General features: G+C 40.1%; 1 protein-coding gene across 19 annotated transcripts in view; it reads right to left on the reverse strand.

The window, feature by feature from the left end:
- Positions 1 to 18,703, reverse strand: part of CSGALNACT1 (chondroitin sulfate N-acetylgalactosaminyltransferase 1) — a 360,064-nt gene that overhangs the window by 164,964 nt on the left and 176,397 nt on the right. For 3 of the 19 annotated variants that reach the window (XM_025394219.1, XM_025394218.1, XM_025394209.1), the window contains exon 3: positions 26 to 185. The exons of the other annotated variants lie outside the window; for them this stretch is intronic. The gene's annotated coding sequence lies outside the window, so the exon portion shown is untranslated. The remainder of the gene's footprint in view (positions 1 to 25; positions 186 to 18,703) is intronic. 19 annotated transcript variants of the gene reach the window in all.

Consider the following 18,703-nt stretch of genomic DNA (forward strand, 5'->3'; position numbering starts at 1 on the left):
CAAAAGATGTAATAGAGTTCATTACCTTGAGAGGAGAAATTTATCCTGGATTATCTGGATGGGCCCTAAATGTCATCACATGTATTCTTGTAAGAGAGAGGCAGATGGAATTTTGACACAGAAAAGGGGAAAGCAATGTGACCATGATCAGAGACTGGAGTGATGTGGCCTGGAGCCACCAGAAGCTAAAAGCAGCAAAGAATTCGTTCTCTCCTGGAGCCTTCAGAGGAAATGTGGCCCTGCTGACAACTTCATTTTGAATATCCAGTCTCCAGAACCATGAGAAAATAATTTTTTTTCGTTAAAACAATAAGCTTAAATAAGCTTAAAAGTCATATGTTTATGGTCATTTGTCACAGCAGCCACAGGAAACTGATATACACCCTTAATGGATTGCTTAATATGTACTACACATTATAAAAAACCTGGTACAACAAATATTAGTTACCAAAAAGATGTTTCCGTTTCTAAGCAAATAGGTCTTTTGCATTTTAAGTAAGTGTAATTAAATATATTCAATCTCCATTTTGCAGGTCAGATCTAAAACATGGTGCTCTATTCTTGTTAGGATTTGAAGCCCCTTGCTTGATGTCTCTGTAAGGGACTTCCCCATCTGAAAATATAAGATTAAAATTCTCAACTCCTTCAGGGTTAAAGGGATAACGTAAAGGAGGATAACAATGGGCTACCCCTTAATGATTCAGAGTCTTAGAGCAAAAGCAGCCCTTGATGAGTACTTACAGCCAACCCCCCTTTTTCTAAGGATGAGAAGGCAAAGGCTCTCAAGGGTGAGGTGCTTGCCATGAGAAAGCCACGAGACTCCAGGTACCTGGATTCTGGCTCAGAGCCCTCTGAACAGCTCTGTGCTGCCTACAACTCACTCACACTCTGGTTTCCTCCTCCCCTAATGGGTGAGTTTTCACTGGTCAATGCAAACACTCGGTTACCTTTAGGGCTAATGGCAAAATACAGGCTTAGGGCACAGATTGGTTCAACTGAAAAGACTCAAGCCTAGACCTGATGGAGTGAAAAATGACAAAACAAAAACCCCTGAAGTCCTGAGTTGATGATGAGCCAGTACTTGCTCAGAACCAGATGTACGCCAGCACAAAGAGGGAGACTTAGGTGATTGTAAACATCAATTCTTCCAACATTTGTTAGCCAGAAGAAAGAGTAGAAGGATTAGCCTGGAACCCAACCTAGGTAATAAAAGTCAATCCGAAATATTATGTTAATGAGACTGGGTCAGGACTGCCATTTTCCACATTTAAGAGACAGTGTGACAGACAAAGTGTGTGATAAAACTCATCATCCACCAGAAATAGCAGGCTACTTCCTTAATCTTACGAAAGGTATTTACAACAGCCCTACAACAGACATTACACTTATTGGGAAAATGTTAAAACTTCTCCTTTTGTGATCTGTATTATAAGGATACCCACTACCATCACTTTTCTTAAACTCTGTACTCAAGATCTGAGCCTATGCAATAAGGCAAGGAAGATAAATTTTAAAATATAAGGATTAGAAAAAGACAAAATAAAAATGTCATTATTTACTGATGTGTCTATTTTCTGTGTGTAGAAAATAGGAAAAATCCGAAATCCAGAAGCAAACACATATAAAATATCAGAATTTGTAAGAGTTTAACAAGGTTGTTAGATGTAAAATGCAATGTGGAAAAATCAATTATATTTTAATATAAGTACAAAGAGTTAGAAAATGAAATGTTAAAAAAGATACCGTTTACTATGTCATCAAAAATATAAAGTATCTAGAAATGAATTTAATGCAAGATATATAAAATGTAACTATGAAAATGATGTAACTTCACTGAGTTCTCTAAAAGTAACTCACATGTATATATAGGTTTTAGTCTCAACAAATGAAAAAAGATCAAATTGGATATAATCATCCACCATATCTTCTCATTCAAACACTGGTTTTTTGCAATGTAGAGATATCTCGATGTGTTATACAGTCATGTGTTACTTAACAATGGGGATACATTCTGAGAAACATACTCTTAGGTGATTTAATCATGGAAACCTCATATATTGTACTGACACAAACCTAGGTAATAGAGCCTACTATACACCTAGGCTACATGGTGTAGCCTATTTCTCCTAGGATGTAAACCTATAAAGCATATTACTGTATTGAATGCAATTATGACACAATGGTAAGTATTTGTGTATCTAAACCTATCTAAAAATAGAAAAGGCACAGGGAAAATATGGTATTATAATCTTATGGGATCACCATCATATATGCAGTCCATCATGGACCCAGATGTCATTATGTGGTGCATGGCTGCATAAGAATTCTGATCAGATGGGTGCAATATAGGCTCTGATGGTGGACCAGGATTATCCAAAATTTAAATAAACATCAAATAATCATTTGAATTTCCATACTCAGTACTGTGTTAACTGCGAAAAACAAAAGGACTTTAAATTCTTTCATTTTATAGTGAGTATAAAGAAAAGTCTGGTGGAATCTAAGGTCTAAAGTGGCAATATATATAAAACTTCAAAAAAATCTGAGATTCTACCCAGTCAATACATCCAGAATGAAATGGTCCAAACCGACAGATATACAGTTCCAATTCATCCTTGCATTGTAGTAATTTAAAATTTCTGTCTCAGTTTTTATCCATTTCCATAGCTCCTTGTTAGAGCTACCTTTAAATGTAGGTAGAATACACAGCTTCCTTTATGGGGATGTTTATCAAGACTTCCTTTCAAAATTCTCCATTAGCCTCAAAAGAGCAAACATCCAAGTATCAATGGCTAATTTGTTGTAGCGCAGACACTATGTGTCCTAGAATCCATTACCAAAATAAAATTACTTCCAGAAGGAGGTAACATAAATGAACCATGATGCAATTTTAACACTGCAACTTCATTTACCTGAGTCAAAAGCAAGATTTGGGGCAATCAATTCTGATAATGTAGAAAAGAAATGAGAGAGCTTTTAAGGAGACTGATAGGGAGTACACAGTGCTAACATTCACCAGCTGGGCGTATTCGGGTATCCTGGAAAGTACACAGTTAATGGTAGCAGAGTGCTAGAGGAAAATGGAAAAGACGCTAGAGACAAGCATCATGTGCTTGACTATTTAAGGTGGGTACTTAACAGATCCTGCTGTTAAGACAGGTTTGAGAGACTATTGATCATGGCACTTGCTCACAACCTGACTCACGCTGCTGACGGACTACTCTCTCTGAGACCCTAGTGAAATACAGTAAACTCATCAAAGCAGGAGTGATGTTTTGTCCTCTTATAGACCTTGTGATACAATAAAGCTCTTTGAACCCAATACTGAATATTGGCACTTGGTGAATTAAAACTTAAGAAGTATCTGAGTTCTGGAGATACAAAAACAAACAAAACTACTTTTAATTGGAGCTAGCACTTTTTTTAGTGTTAAAAGTTGGTTGTTGACAATACGAAGTGCTTTCAAGGATGTGGAGCAACTGGAGCTCACATACATTGCTGGTAGAGTCAAAATTGATATAACCAATCTGTGAAACTGTTCATCAGTGTGTTCTAAAGATAAACCTAGGCCTACGCTATGACCCAGTAGGTCAACAACAAACATGTCCACCAGAAAGCATGTACAAGGATATTCAGAAATTTATCCCTAATAGCCAAAAACTGGATAAACTAAATTATCCATCAACAGTAGAATGGATAAATTATATTATATTAATACAATACTTCACAGCAACAAAAGAAGAACAAATCATTGCTATATGCAGCAATACAGATCAATCTCAGAGACACAATGAAAGAAGTCACACATAAAGGAAGACATACTCTGTGATGTTATTTGTATGAAGTTTAAGAGCAGGCAAAAGTAATCCAAGACGTTTGGTCAAATTAGAGGTCCAAATAGTGGTGCACTTTGGGGCAGGGGATGTTAAATGGAAGGGAGCTTAGATTGGGGGCCTTTTTTTTTTTTTGGTTCTAGAAGTGTTCTACATCTTGATTTGTGTGGTGATTAAACAGATATATTCATATGTAAAACTCTGTTGAACTGTATACTTAAGATTTGTGTACTTTATGTAAGTTATACCTCAATTAGAAAGGTAAGAAAGAAAAAGTGTTGGCTGTTTCCCAAGGTTTAATATTTGTTTTAATCATTTTAATTATGGAAAGCCCATTTTCTTTAAGCATATTTTTGCTGTTGGCTATAATCTGAATGCTTGAACACTTGAAAGGATCATTTAACCAATCCAATAAAGAATTGTATTCTCCCCCTACAAAGGTACAGAAGCTATTCCAACTGTCTCAACAGTCCACTCCTCATTAACACCTAAAAGGAGCCGTAACCTAATCCAGACAGAAACGGAGAGCAAGAGGTAATGAGGACAGGAACAGAAATGAGTGGTACCTCTGACTCCATGGCTGCAGGGTTTCCAAGGTGTTCAGGGCAGTGGCTTACGCTGGGAGGGTTCTTCTAATTTAAGAAGACATGTACAGGCCGGGCCTGGTGGCTCACGCCTGTAATCCCAGCACTTTGGGAGGCCGAGGCGGGCAGATCATGAGGTCAGGAGCTCGAGACCAGCCCGGCCAACATGGTGAAACCCCATCTCTACTAAACACACAAAAATTAGCCAAGTGTGGTGGTAGGCACCTGTAATCCCAGCTACTTGGGAGGCTGAAGTACAAGAATCAAGCTGAGGCTTGAACCCAGGAGGCAGAGGTTGCAGTGAACTGAGATCACACCATTGCATTCCAGCCAGACTGGGCAAGAGCGAGACCCCGTCTCAAAAAAGGAAAAAAGGGAAAACAAACAAACAAACAAAAGTACAGAGATGCCTCTGATTTTTATTTATTTATGTGATTTGATTTTTTTTTTTTTCTTGGTGACAGGGTCTTGCTCTGTCACCCAGGCAGAAGTGCAGTGGCACAATCACTGCAGCCTCAACCTCCCAGACTCAGGTGATCTCCTGCCTCAGCCTCCCAAGTAACTGGTACCAAAGATGTGTGCCACCACGCCTGGCTATTTTTGTATTTTTTGTAGAGATAGGGTTTTGCTATATTGCCCAGGCTGGTCTCAAACTCCTGGGCTGAAGCAATCTGCCTGCCACAACCTCCCAAAGCACCGGGATTACAGGTCTCTGATTTTTGAAGCTCCATATCCGACATGCCTAAGACATGCATCTGACAAACCTGCTATCCTACAGGAGCTAGTCCCTACCTCAACACCTATGACTAAGGGAGTCCTAGAATTCTAGAGTGGGGGGCACCTGAGAATTGTTACTGACTTCAGTCTGCTGCCTATCTGGTTAAAGTCCAGAAAACAATTAAGAGTAGCCAAAAACCCAAAAAAACAGAACCGGGGAAGAGTCACTGTCAGCTGCCATTCTTTCTCCCCAGCTAATACGGCCAATACGGCATTTATGCTAAAAGGGAACTACACATATTTTAAGTTAATGACTAAAGCAGAAAGTGGTTTTCGAAAGTAACTCTGGATAAAAATTACCAATATCTGAAAAAAATTATATTGGAAAGTCACAGAAAAAGGCATTACTTTCAGCTTTCCCAGCCAAAGCCCACTGAAAAACGGCCTCAGCTATTTTCACCACTGACTTTTCAGAGCTTTAAAGCAAATCTACAGTCCCTCAGCAAAATGGGAACAGAAACCTCTGCCCTCTTTGCTATCAGACAAGGGCTACCTGGAAAGCTAATGTATGACATGCCTGAATTTCCTAAAAGAAGTTACTGTAAGTTTTCTGTAGGGCCTACAAAGATAAGATGGATTTATTTCAAATTATTTGGATTAAAACTGCCTGCCTTATTTTCACCAAGTAAGTCATTACATTATTTCTGAGGGGTTCCCACATCAATGGAACATGCCAATCACTTCCTATTTTCAATGGCTAGAAAACATCAGCCACCATCAAGTGTTTTTCTCATATTGAAAACAGCAAAATCTGCCCGTCAACCAGAAAAACATTGGCAGCAACAACAAAAATATTTACATACTTCCCCTAAAATAATAATCGTGTTTTCATACGCTTTTTAAATGTTTAGAGTTCCATCTCCCCAACCCGTAACATCAGAGCCACTTCCCCAGAAGATTTACTTGTCTAACTACCTATCAAACTCATCTGCCTAGATGAAACGAATGAAAACGTTGAAATTCATGCCATTAATGTTCACCCTTCCTTGTCATTCTTCATGGATATTCACTGAAAGAACAGCAGTATTGTAGGCTTAACACTGATTCTAAGAGAAAAATTACAGTAATTTTCAGGACAGCTTAACATGAGAAATCGAGAAAGCAAAAAGCAACAGGACTCAAGAGTCTCTTCAGATAAACTAGCCTTACCTATGGTCAAGGCTCAAATATCAATGAAGGGAAAGGCTTCCTTGGCCAGCAAATAAATCACTTGCTGTGTACATACTACTGACACAGAAGTTTTTATTCAGCAACTACAATAAATTATTCTAGTAGTTCAAACTAATTCTATTTACCCAACTGCAAATAAAATTATTTTTTCCTTTGGGTGGGTAACGTTGCAAGGCACGATTCCCATGCTAAAGGTGGAAATTGGATAGCAAACGCTAATGGCATTTCACAGCACTATTAAATGTTTGCACACTTAATGTGTATTATCTGGGTTCACAGATAATTCACAGTAAGATTTTTCATGAACGTCCACAAAACACAAAGGAGACTATTTTTCACTCTGTTCCAGTGAAGATAAATAAGCCATAATGAGAAATAATTGAGTACTTTCTCCAGAAAATTGCTGCAGTCCCAAAAATCCTAAAAATCATATTTGAAAAGCAAGAAGACAGTATGAGGGATTCAGAATCAAAATTATACTTGTTACAACTGGTGGAAATGATACTAAATGACAAATACACAGGGGACAAAGGATGAAATGAACTGGAAGTGGGTTTTTCACCTCCCGCCAGCAGATCATTTAAAGGGATACACTCCCATGGCTGTAGCATTCGGAGGTTTTACTTTGATCTCAAGACATGAAAAAGATGAAGTCAGCTTGGTTCATCCTCTCCTCATCCAGCTATACCCTGCAAATTAGCCCTTACCCACTTCTTCATTCAAACATCAACTGACTGTCTTAGCAACTAGAATGTTGAATAAGCACAACTGCTGGAACGTGATCAAACAAATCATCTTGTTCTCCCTCTGCCCCTTTAAAAAATCAGCAGTGGGTGGGTGGCCTTCCTCGGCTCTGGATGAAAACCTTGGCAGGTGCCAGGACCTTTCTGTTCACTCTTAGGTAACTAACAGTCACTTAAAGTCATAAAATATTCCTTTTTTTTTTTTTTTTTTTTTTTTTGGACATGAAGTCCATCTCAGTTGCCCAGGCTGGAGTGCAGTGGTGCAATCTCTGCTCACTGTAACCTCTGCCTCCCGGGTTGAAGCCATTCTCCTAACTCAGCCTTCCATGTAGCTGGGATTATGGGTGTGTGTCACCACATCCAGCTAATTTTTGTATTTTTTGTAGATACAGGTTTCACCATGTTGGCTAGGCTGGTTTCGAACTTCTGACCTCAAGTGCTCTGCCAGCCTCAGTCTCCCAAACCAATCTCTTTTAATAATCAATACTGCAAACCTAATTTAAGAGTTCCATCTCTCCTTCCAGGGATAGGCTAGTTTCGGAAAGGGGATGTATCAGGCTTCTCTCTTTACAACTGCTAGCTCCCTCAAGGTGTTGGGGATAAAGCAGGAAGAAGAAAAGGAGTAAGAGTCCTTAACAGGTCTGGTTCCATCATAAGCTGGCAATCCATTCTTTGGGCCTAGCAGATACTTATTTTAATTTTTAGAGAAAAAGTCTCTGTTACCCAGGCTTGACTGTGGTGGTGCTATGATAGCTCACTGCAGCCTTAAATTCCTGAGCTCAAGCGATCCTCCCACCACAGCCTCCAGATAAGCTGCGAATACAAGCGTACCATCATGCCTGGCTGGTATTGTAGAGATGGCATCTTGCAATGCTGTCCAGGCTGGTTGGTCTTAGACTCCTGACCTCAAGTAATTCTCCAGCCCTGACCTCCCAAAGTACTGGAATTACAGGCCCAAGCCACCGTGCCCAGCTGGCAGATGTTTAAAGTTGATTATCTCTTGTATGAACTGCTCTAGGGGGGACTTGGAGACTCTCAGCCCTGGAAACCGTCTCTCCTGCAGGTCCCCTGGACCTAGCAAATGCAACCTAGTGCCAGTGGTCTCTTGCAACAACTTCCACAGCCTCTTGGAATCTGGCATCCATTTCCAGCCTCTTACTCATAGGGTTCCTCCATGCAGCCCAATGTATCAGACAGAACCAAAAAGCTATGATGCTCTTTCACATGAGGCTCACCTATCATGCAGGGACAATAAATACATAGCCTCATTTTGCTCAACAAATGCTGGCAGGGCAGGTGGATACTAACAGGGCAGCCACACATATGGTGTGGAACTGGCACCAAAGCCACAGCTGGCCCACCTCTCGCTGCCTGAGGTTCAGGAGTCTGACCCTGGCTGTGCCCTCCAGCGCTATGCACCACCGAACTGTGCTTCAAGGAGTCCCACGACCGTCCCACAGGTTTGAGATAAGATGGCAGACTGTCTAAAATATCTTAAAATCCTCTCTCTGGTCAGGTGTGGTGGCTCACCCCTGTAATCCCAGCACTTTGGGAGGCCAAAACGGGCAGCTCATGAGGTCAGGAGATTAAGACCACCCTGGCCAACATGGTGAAACCCTGTCTCTACTAAAAACCCAAAAATTAGCTAGGCATGGTGGCGGGCACCTGTAATCCCACCTAGTCAGGAGGCTGAGGCAGGAGACTCTCTTGAACCTGGGAGGTGGAGGTTGCAATGAGCTGAGATTGCGCTATTGCACTCCAGCCTGGCAACAGAGTGAGACTCCGTCTCAAAAAAAAATAAAAAAAATAAAAAAATCCTCTCCATAATCTGACCATTTTAGAGCTGTGGAGCAGTTTTCAAAACTGCCTTGTCTGCCAACTCACACATTTATTGAATTTGGATCCCTAGTGCAAAATGCAATTTTAAAATTCCATTACACCTCGCCTCTATAACCAGAGTATCTGAAGAGGCTGAACATAGTGGTTTTATTTTTTCCAGTAATTGCTACCACTAGCTGCACTCTGGTTGTCCCCTGTCCCCCGGGGAAGTTAGCAACCTTAATTCTCAGTCCATCCCAGAACATTTTAGTTCATTTTTTTGGGTTATGAAAATAGTCCAGTATATACAGCACAAACTATTAAGTATTCTTGCCTAAAAATAAACTGAAGCTGAATCTAGTCAAGTTTCTAAATCTACCTACTAGCTTGCAGGTAATACCAGAGATAGGGAAACACATTAAATAGACATCCTTCAGAAGTAATCAGTTAAGTGGGTAAAACTTTCCATAGGACAAATAATCCTGCTTCTCCATCAAATCAACGTCAGAAAAGCAACTGTTAAAACAAAACAAAACAAAAAGCAACCTTTGAAACAACTGTGATAACTTGAATACTGACTGGGTATTCTAGGATATTAAGAAATTTTGTTAGAAGTAGTAATAGTATAATGACTTATCAAAAAAAGTTTTTATCTGTTAGAAGTATAAACAAAAGTATTGACATGTGAAACAGTAGAATGGCTTGGATTTACTTTAAAATATTCCCCTAATATTTTTCAATAAACAAAATAAAAGTTGGGGAGGGTTAGATGAAGTAAGATTGGGAAAATGTTAGTAACTGTTGAAGTTGAGTAATAGGTTCATCAAAACTCATTGTAGTATACTTTTCTAACCATTGAGAGATTTAAATAATGAAGAGCCTTCTTTTTTAAAAAAGGTCCACGTTTCAATCTTATGCCCAGTTCTAAGTTCCCCTCCTTTCTGCAGAGCAGGCCAAGCAGGTGGTCTAATGGCTCAGACAGGAAGACATACGTGGGCCGAGAGACCGGGGCGGGTGCTGTCTGCTCGCCACACCCCATCCCTGTTCTCTGTGCATGCTTCTCTGATCACCGAGCCCAGAAAGGCTGGAGAGGATGTTTCCCTCAGTAGTAAGTCATCATTTTCTTTGTTGCTATCCCTACACTTTTTTTTCATTCTTTTTTTTTTCTTGAGATGGAGTCTTGCGCTCTATCGCCCAGGCTGGAATGCAGTGGTGCAATCTCAGCTCAGTGCAACCTCCACCTCCTGGGTTCATGAGATTCTCCTGCCTCAGCCTCTCTAATAGCTGGAATTACAGGCGCACCTCCACACCTGGCTAATTTTTATATTTTTAGTAGAGATGGGGTTTCATTATGTTGCCCAGACTGGTCTCAAAGTCCTGACCTCACGTGATCCGCTCACCTCAGCCTCTCAGAGTGCTAGGATTACAAGCTTGAGCCACTGCACCCGGCCTATTCCCCATCTTTCATATGAACCTATCACCGTGGTGCTAAGATTGCTGTCACCTCCTCAGTGGTCACCACAGATGATATGGATGGAGACCCCCATCAAGTCTTACTGGCAGGGACCTCAGTCCCCTCTTCTGGGCACTAATGATCTCTCATTAGATCTGACCACATCATCCAGCAGACCCCCGCTGGCAGCCCCATGCTATACCACTTTGATGTGAGAGCCTTTCTACCCCACCTCCTGATGGCCCCTTCAGTCTTAACTCTGTAGGCCAGAGCCAATATTGGGCCCGCTTGTGAGTGGGGTCCTACTAGTGTATCTCTCAGAGATCATGAATTTGAGGAGGCTGACTTGTTTCCTCTGCAGTTGGTGATACTGCCACACCTTACTGCTCTCTATCAGTACTGGGGCAGGTCGGCAAGAGCAATCAGTAGTCATCCAATAAAAAAGCACACAGCTCGCTTACTCCCCTCTTAGACACCCTGCAAATGATACGAGCAACCCTCTCGCCTCCACACCCACCTCAGAAGCATGGAAACATCCAAACCCCATTAGACTCTTTACTCCCCTTTGGGAAGGAGAGAGAGGGGTAACATGTACTTATTCACAAAGAAAGAGTCCATTTTCTCCTCTATCCCAGGTCTCTTCTTATCTGTCATTAATCAAAGTCTGACCAATCAGTGCCCTTTCTTGCACCTGGAAATAGACTGAGAGTTGTAGTTGGCCTTGGAGAATTCATAATTTTGCTCTCAACACGATACTAGCTCTACTGTTGGGACTGAGGCATGTGGCAGAAGAAAATCTCAATTAGTAGCCAGGCACAGTGGCTCAGGCCTGTAATCCCAGCGCTTTGGGAGGCTAAGGCAGGAGGGCTGCTTGAGACCAGGGGTTTGAGACCAGCCTAGACAACAAAACCCAACCCCATCTCTGAAAAAAAAAAAAAAAAAAAAAAAAAAGCCGAGTATGGTGGCGCACATCTGTAGTCCTAGCTACCCAGCTACCCAGGAGGCTGAAGTGAGAGGATTTCTTGAGCCTAGGAGCTCAAGGTTATAGTGATCTGTAATTGTATTACTGCACTCCAGCCTCAGTGACGGCAAGACCCTGTCTCAAAAAAAAAATTAAAAATAAACAAGAAAGGAAAATTTTAATTAGCAACTCCGACTATCCTGTTGCATCTAGTAGGTATCAGGTTAGCATGCCAGACAACGAAAATATAAGGGTGGATAAGACACGCTTCCACTGGGTTTAAAATAACAAGGTATGGGTTTCGGTCCAGGCCTTGCTGCTTTCCAGCCGTCTGACTTGAGTAACAAGCTGCAACAACTTTGCAGTTAAGACTGTGTCTTTAAATGTAAAATTAGATTGGCGGCTGAGATGCCTCCCAGGTCCCCGAGAGCACTCACAGCCAATGGCCGAGCCAAACTATTGGCATCACATCACATGAGACATTAGGCCAGCCCTCTGCCACAGTTAATTCAAAGGAAAAATAAAGAGCTGGTTGGCATGCGGGATAACTGGATCCCATAGGTGTGGCCACACTGACTGGAGCAATGGAAAAAATTACGCCAGTGCCGCAGCCTGCTTTCACTCAGCAGATGGCCTGGAACATGTTCCAGATCAGCTCCAACCTTCATGGTCCAGGTGCAGGTGGCACCGCAGGTCGTCCCTCAAGTGTAAGGCAACACATCAGCTACCAATGATGCCATCCTCAAATTCTATCCCCCTAGCTATTCACTACGCCACTTGCAATTCAAATACAAAATTTATCACCATTTCTAGCATTATCACTCTCAAAAGTCCAGCCCTATTATGTGAGCTAGGCCAGCACAAAGTCAAGGGAGAGGACTTTAGGATGGCGCACTGGAGTGACCATTTGTCATGCTCTGGGACATTGTGTACATCCTTCCTGTACTTAGGAGTGAGCCACCTGTGACCCTGCTGCCTGGAGGAAGAAAACATTTATTTTCCTATAGCCTCTCTTGCATGTGGAGTCAATCATCATCTGTTGACTTTAAGAGAGAAGTCCTAACTTTTATTTAAGCAACTGCATTTGGGGGTAGCTTAGCCTGTACTTTAATACACAAGCAAAATGATTAGATTCCGACCTGCAAGACTGCAGATCCTACCATCCCTGTATTCGCTGTGAACTTACATTTGTGTGTGTGTTAGATACTACTCAAAACTATGCTATACACCTTCCTCTAGGCCTACATCACCAAGTTTCTTAAAAAGGCACTGACTCAAGGTATCTCTATTTTCTCTCTCCTGATTCCTCAGTCTGACTCAGTCTGACTTCTGACATCCGCCTCTACCACTCTACTCAAACTGTCCCTCTGATGGTCACCCCTGATTTCCATGTTGCCGAATCCCAACATTTTTGAATCTTCGTCCCATCTGATATCAAGATCACGTCGACCCTGCAAACCACCCTCTCCTTCCTTATTCTGTACTTTCTCTTGGGGGTCTTGCTACATTGACCAGGCTGGTCTCAAACTCCTAGCCTCAAGTGATCCTCCTGCCTCACATCCTTAAGTGCTGAGAATCCAGTAATGAGTCACAGCACCCTGACTCAATCAGGAAGTTTTAACACCAAAAACATTTATGTAAAAATGAACCTGAGCCTATCCACCACACCCAGTCCAGAGTGATAACTGTCAACCATGAAAGTGCCGTACTCAAAATCCTGTGACGGTTTCCCACATCTTTTAGGAGAAATTCCAAAATCCTTAGCACAGACTAAAAGGCCCACTTTGATCTGGCCCCAGCTCCAAATTCAGCTCACATCACTTTCCTCTGTTCCCACTCCCTTCATGTCCTCTACACTGCTGAAAGCCTCACTGGCATCTTTTCAGTTCTTTAAATGAACCAACTTCTTGGCTGAAAGGGTCTGCAGCACATGTGCTGTTTCTTCTAGAAAGCGCAGGCTAATTGGTTTTCACTACGGGTCTCAGCCAACACCTCCAAAGGGGCACATTCTCTAAAACCTTTCCCCTGGTGTAAATTAAGTCAGTGTTCTAAGTCTCTTTCATAATTCATTTTACTTTTCCTTTGTAGCTCTTACAATAATATGTAATTATATATAGATGTAGATTTAAGTAGAGATAGAGATGGACACATAGGTATTTGTCTCTACCATACTGTAAGATCCTCAATCAAGGGCAGGGATTATGCCTATTTAGTTCACAGCAGTGTCCTCAGTTTCTAGCATGTTCAACACTGAATAAACAAAAAGTTAAAGGATGAATACTAATAGCATATAACATGATTTTAACTGAAAAACAGTTACAGTATTTGCCTACCCTATTTTCCCATAGGAAAACCTTGATATGAACAGATAATACTACCATACGTATTGCAGTGATGGAAAAACTTGGATTGCACAGGAATTACAGAAAGTAACAGTAATACCACACTAAGTCTCCCACTGAGAACAATTACAAAAGCTGGATGAAGAAGGAAGGGAAAGGACAGAAAGGAGGAGGAGGAAGAGAAGGAGGAATAGCTGCTGTTTGCTGTTTGCAGACTTTGGTCTTCAATCAAGGCACGCAAAACTTGAGGGGCGAAGGAAAACACCCTGAGGGGAGACCGTCCTTTGTACTACTTGCTCTTTTCAGAGCATTCACTGATTTCTGGCCAGGCCACATTGGCCAACCAGACAGCTGCAGCCCAAAGCCTGGAGCAGTCTCACTGAGATGAAAAATGAAATCTAGGACTACCAATGCAGCCAGAACACGAGGCACAAAGATCCGAGAGGAAAGACAGCTTCAGAAAAATGAACCAAACATTCTTTCCAGCCTTTGCACTCCAAAGCTTTGAGTTGTAAAAGGACAAGAAAATAAACAGAAAGCTTCTGCTAAGAGGCTAAAAAGCTAAGCTGACTTTATGACTGTGCCACTCAACTTAGGAGTTGACATTTAGGGCCTACTATGGACAGAGTCCTGGTAAATACTGCAGGCTTTCTGCTGAGACTCTCCATGGCTTATACCTTAGAAATAAACCAAATGAAAACGGACTAACTTGAAATTTCACTCCAATTATCATAATTCTTGATTCAATCTAGATAAACATCTTTATCCTACTGCCAACAGAAAACAACAGATCTTCCCTGGAGGAATATAACAGCATCTAGAGAGCCTAAAAATGTTCACATAGAGTATGAGGCACTTAATAAAAAAATTACAAAGCATGACAGAAAACAAGATCAAATGACCAAAACCAAGACAAAAAACTGATAATACATAGACTCACTGGTAATCTAGGTATTTTATTAATCAAAATAGAATTTTACTATAACTACAATTACTATATTCAAAAAATATATTAAAGATAGAGAATCTTACCAGATACCCAGGCTCTATAAAAAGAGGAAAACTGAAATACAATCATTGAAATTAAAAACTCAATAGATAAGTTTAAAAGGGTAGACACAGAAAAGTTTTATTGGAGTAAAACAGGTGTTAGTAGAAGAAAAGCTAATCAGAAGCACAGAGAGAAAAACAAAAGAATTGAAAATACGAGAAACAGCTTAAGTCACATTTAAGACATGAAGAAGTAATATACGTGTAACTATTATTCCAAAAGGAAAAGAGAACCATGAGAAAGAATCAATAGCTTCAGAGACAGCCACCAAGAGTTTTCCAAAACTGGTGAAAGATATCAAGCCAGAGATCCAACAAGCTCCATGAACCACAATTAGGAGAAATATAAATAAAATATACCTAAGAGCCATCACAGTAAAACTGTGAAAATAAATTTAAAATCTTAAAAGCAGCTGGGATTGGGGAGGAACAGGAGAGCAGGTAATACTGCCAGATATAAATAGCATATTCAGGCCTGACTCATAGTTTCATACTTAATTATGAAATTTTGATATCCCCTCTCACCCACTTTGCTATTAGTAAAACTAAAGATAAAGTTCAAATAACGTCCTCTTAAAGTCCCCAAATTAAAATGTTGTATTAATTTGTGGCAGAATTGTGCAACATATTAATTGTGAAATACACATTTTGTTTTGTTTTAAAAACCTGTCACTCAGGAGGCTTAGGCAAGAGAATCGCTTGAACCAGGGAGTCGGAGGTTGCAGTGAGCCGAGATCACGCCACTGCACTCCAGCCTGGCAACAGAGTGAGACTCTGTCTTAAAAAAAAAACAAAAAAAAAACCTGGCACTTACTGTATAAAAATACTTTAATTGAAGTCTGGGCTTCTCTAACTCCTGGAATGAACATGTAAAATACATCAGCTACTGAGTATCAATAATATATTAATACATACTCATAATTTCACTTTCTGGGGACCCAAGGCTCATAAAGCAGGGAATAAAAATGGATTATCTTGATATGGTTAGATTGGTCTCTTAACATGTAGACAGAAAGCTGCTGTTGTAGGTATTTTTAAATGGTGAGCTCAGTATAATTTCAAAGGATTAACAAATTTATTCTCACTTTCTCAATTTAGAAAATTATTCATCTTCGTTAACAGGAAAAGAATTCAGATGCAAAAGCTTACAATTTTTCTTAAAGATGATCAACTACCAGCCCAGGCTCTATTTCAGCTATCTCTGTTACCCACATGAGTCCTAGAGCTGCTGGAGCAAAAAAATATATAATATATAATATCTATATACATATACATATAGATATTATATATATATATTAATACAAATCAGCTTGCAGGTAGTAATGTCCTGTAACTTGGCCCTTTCTTAGGAGGGTCATGGCTATAACTAGGCACTGCAAGTGACTATATTCCTCCATTCATTGGGATTTTAAATACTATGCTGGTGAATGCAGCATACTAGAAGAATATGATTAAAGTTTTCACAGATAATTCAAATACACCAATAGACAAATCTTATGAGGAAAAAAAAAAAAGCAGCACTTCTAATGAAAGACCACTTAGATAATATAAAACTTATAATATACATTAGCAAAACTGTATAGGGCAGGTTGAGGAATATAACTTTTATTGCCTATTTGCCCTCAAAGTCCTGATATTTTTATTTAAAGAGCCTGAGAGCCCCTAGTAAAACCAACATTTTCTGTAGTTCAGGTGTGAAGAAAATCGTCTGGCTTCAGGAGGGATACACATGACTAAGAGCTGGTCAGTTGAGTAATTCAATCCACCCCGTCAAAGAGATTGGTTTAGAGATAGACACATGACCCAGTCAAGGCCAGTGAGAGTCAATCTTGGGATCTGCTGGAAAGACATAGAGAGGCATGCTCACTCTTCAGCTTGACTTAAATTTAGAGATGCTGTAGCCTTTTTTTTTTTTTTACCATTAACTAAAAAGGAAGCCACCATAAAGAGCAAAGCCAAGGCATCTGAGTCCTTGGATTAAGGCATCCTAGAAATCAGTAGCCCCTGTGTATGTATATATAAGCCCACAGATTCTCTTATTTGCTACAGCCAGTATGAACTGGGTTTGCTATCACTTGTAGTAAAAAGAGCACCAAATAACAGGCTCACTTGGAGAAAGACAGCCATTTCAACAGGTCCCATTTTGAGGTACCTCAAATAATTTTTCAGCTGGAAGTCCCAGTAAATGGAATGGGCTAATAGCCAAATTAGACCCCAAGGGCAACCACTGGCATGGACACATACACTGAAGAAAAAAGTTACTTTTCTTTTTACACTTTAAATACACGCAATTTTTATTTGTCAATCATACCTTAGTAAAGCTAAGGGGAAATACGACATCTTTGTACATTGTGTATCCAAAAACATAAATCAATACCTTTTTAAAAAAAAAAATCCATTATTCTCTTAAATCACGTAGAAGACAAAAAGTAGAGTTCCAAGCCATTGTTAAAACAACGCTAGCTTCTATAATTGTCTGTGTATTTATCTACACTGATATTACTTTTTTCTTTATACATCTTTGACTTATTCTCTAGTATCCTTTCATTTCAGCCCTCAGAAGTCCCTTTGGATTTCTTGTAGGACAGGTCTAGTGGTAACAAACTCCCTCAGCTTATGTTTATCTGGGAATGTCTTGAGAAGAAAAAAATCCTAAGCTGCATTGGATCTAATGCAAAATTATGCCCTATATATAGTATCAGATCAACTTCCAGCATTAAAAGTATAGTCATTTGATCCCATTCTAACTGACACTCTCAAAATGTGTTAGGCTACCAAATCTCAGTATTTTCTACTAATAAGCAAGTATAATTCACAACAACATAGCTGCAGAGAAGTACATTCAATTTTTGTTAACATCATCAACGATTACTTACTCTGATGGCAAGCCTTGCTCAGGATTATGCTCATTTTCAGACATTCAGTTTCAGCTTAAACTCCTCATTCTTCCTGTCACTGCTACCTTGCAGCAGCCACAAAGCCTGCACATTGGGGTTGGAACCGCCGATGAAAAAATAATGATTGCTCTGCAGTAACTAAGCAACTAGAATAATATTTCAAAGGCTTCCAAAATCTGTTGGCCACCTACTCACACTTTGGGTTTGAGAGAACTCAGACCAATGAGGCTGAATACTGACAGCCATCACTCTACACACCCTGCAGCCTCTGCGGCATGTTTCTGTTGATCAGTTGAGATTGAGTAACACATAAGTACAAACTGGGCCACACCTAATAGTCTGCTACATTTGTAGACTCAGCCCAAGTGTTTCTTAAAAATACTCCAATTAAAGACAAAACTAAAGTGACAAAGTAAGTAGTAAAGAGGCCATTTCTGTGATCCACCCAGCCTTGTGACTTTTGAAACATCACCTACCTCTGCTGTTTCTTCATCTGCAGAAGATAATAGTCAAACTAAACGATCATCTCCCAGAGCTAACATTTGAGAAATCTTGTGATAAAAGCTTAGAATCATGTGGTCCCAGGCAATGTTATTGGTATTCTGTAATTAAGTTATGGAGCCAGTTAATATTACTCATACTGGGCCTTTGCAAGTCTTTGGTGATTTTCATATTAGAATGTCAAACTGGGCTGAAATAATTTTTTTTGACACAGTAAAGTTTATCTTGGAATCTGAAGAGAAAGTTTAGGCTAATGGTTAACCTTGGATTAATATTTAGTTTACTAATGTTAGCTTTGTACCACACGGTGATATCCTATTTCCTCCAGGGTATTGTTTATGCCATTATAAAATTCTAGCTAATGCCACTAAATTCTAGACAAAGAGCATTGCTAATAAATGCAATTGACTACTCCGAAATCAAAAGTATAATCTAAATATACTTAGTGAAGATGAATGCAGGGATCCTCTGACTAGCTATGATATTGTTTTCTTTCACAGTGTGTCCTAGAATGGCTGCTGACAGCTGCAGTGCAAGGCTGATAGCAGTATAAGGTAACCTTAAAGCATCAGTT

The sequence above is a fragment of the Theropithecus gelada genome, chromosome 8 (genome assembly GCF_003255815.1).
Source record: "Theropithecus gelada isolate Dixy chromosome 8, Tgel_1.0, whole genome shotgun sequence".
Taxonomy (NCBI): domain Eukaryota; kingdom Metazoa; phylum Chordata; class Mammalia; order Primates; family Cercopithecidae; genus Theropithecus; species Theropithecus gelada.